This window comes from Lactuca sativa, chromosome 5, assembly GCF_002870075.4.
Source record: "Lactuca sativa cultivar Salinas chromosome 5, Lsat_Salinas_v11, whole genome shotgun sequence".
NCBI lineage: Eukaryota > Viridiplantae > Streptophyta > Magnoliopsida > Asterales > Asteraceae > Lactuca > Lactuca sativa.
Window position 1 is genome coordinate 31,586,911 of NC_056627.2, and position 2,316 is coordinate 31,589,226.

A 2,316-nucleotide genomic window follows, 5' to 3' on the forward strand; every position below is an offset into this window, starting at 1 on the left:
ATAGTACTCTCTAACGAACTCACTATATGATTCAGGAAGTGACTGAAGAACCCAGTCAACAGCCAACTCACTTGAAATCTCGACACCCAACATCCTTAACCTATCAATGTGTGACTTCATCTCTAAGACGTATGCACACACAGGTTTCCCATTTTCGTGTTTACTTGTCAAAAGGGCTTGAGTGAGCTTGAACTTTTCAAGCCTTCGGACTTGTGGGTTCGGGAGAACAATTGGAGGAGGTGGAGGAAGTGAAGCATGATTTCTTGTTCCTCGATCATATCGTGGAATATCATCTTCATTTGGAAAACTTCTTCCAAGGGATTTGGGAAGACCATGATTGTCAGAACTAGACATCTACTAAACGGGAGAAAATTCAAGTTAAGTTGATTAGAATCCTTGATGTAACACCCAAATGAAACATCAAGGCTAGGATCCAACACAATACTCTACAACCTAGAAGAGGGATGTCGTGATCTAGTTGCAGAATATTTGAAGGTAGGTAAATGACGATTTACCAATTTCCACCATGAAAAACGAAGAACGAGTTTATGTTTTAAATGAATTGAAACTCCTAGATCTTTTGAGATTCATTGAACTTTTCAATGGCATGTTTAATCTCGATTATGCCCTTCTATTTGTGACTGGGATGCCGAGAATCACAAATAAGGTGTGAATAACCATACGAATCAATGTTCCGGTTAGCCACACACGCTCCATTGATCTATGATAAACATCGAGCCACCCTTCGCTACCAATGTCATCCCCAAATTAGTGTGTCAGTTAACCACACACACTCCACTAACGTTTGACAAGGGTATGAAGTGTAATTCCATGGATTAGCATACAATTTCAGATTTTGCCTAAAGTAACTATGATTTGGGAATTTGTAAAAGCATTTAGTTACTTTTGTATTTCATTATACTTATAATGGAAGGTTTCTGTCCTATCCTACCCATTCAGCTAACGACCCTCCACTAGTCAAGAGTGCAGTGGGTAAGAGTGGATACCCATTCAATCGCCATTTTATAGGCAATTTCCTTAAACACCCCTTATAGACCACCTTCGTGAATGAGGCCTACTAACGGTAAGACTAACTCATTATTCATATATATAATATTAGACTTTTAATGTTACATATATATAGTATAGGGTGTATTTTACACTTTTAAAATACTAGGTGGTCTAATTTAATAAATTATACTTTTAATTTAATTAAATGTAAACCAAAAGTTTATGGGTTTGTTAAATCTCTTTTAATTATACACTTTGATTAATTAATAAAACCATAAGGGTGTGATTTGAACTTTTCAAAACAATACTAGGGTTTTAGAATTTAACATTTCAAAATTAAACTTTTAATCAACTTTTAAATTCCAAAACTTGAGGGCAAGCTTTAAAACATTTCAAAACATTAGGGTTTAGAATTTAAATATATTTCAAAATTAAACTTTTAATTAAAAATTTAAATTCCAAAACTTGAGGGTAAGTTTTGAAACTTTTCAAAACATTAGGGTTTAATTATTTAAATTTCAAAAACAAAACTTTTAAGTTCAAATTTAAACTATAAAACCTAAAGGGTGCAGATTGAAACTTTTCAAACTAAGTCAAATATTTATCTAATAATAATCCTATATTATCCATATTTAACCAAATCCATTAATTTTGATAAGGATAATCATTCCAAACATAAAAAAATGATTTTAGGCAATAAAAAAAGTTTTGGTAATTATCCACATCAAAATCTGGCCAAAAAATCGAAAATTCCATCAACAGACCCTTGGACTCATCGAGTCCACCATGGAACTCGTGGAGTTGGACCAACTCGTCGAGTCCATGAATGGAATTGGCGAGTTAGCCTCTCAAATTGCAAAATTTTCGATTTTCCTGATCTTTGGCAGTCTAATTTGGCAACAAATTCACTAACAAACAACCCTATTCTATGATACCACTGATAGGTTTTTAGCAATACATCATTCCTATGGTGTACATGCAAACCCTAATAGCTTTTGGATCTAGTTTGTCTAATGAACATGCAATTGAATATCCAAAGCTATAAACCCTAGATCTAGCATACAATTAATCATATTAACATAAAATAGGGTTTAGATCTTACCTTTGATTGTTATATAGCAATAACAATCTAATCCTTGGCTTCGGAAAGCTTAGTGCCTCAAGTGTTGCACCTTTAATGGAGTCACAAACACCACTAAGCAACTTGGATGAAGAGAGAAGAAGGAGCAGCACCCAAAAACGTCCAGAAACTGTAAGGAAGTCTTAGCCACGTTTTTGGGGCCATAAGGGTCCTTTATATAGGTA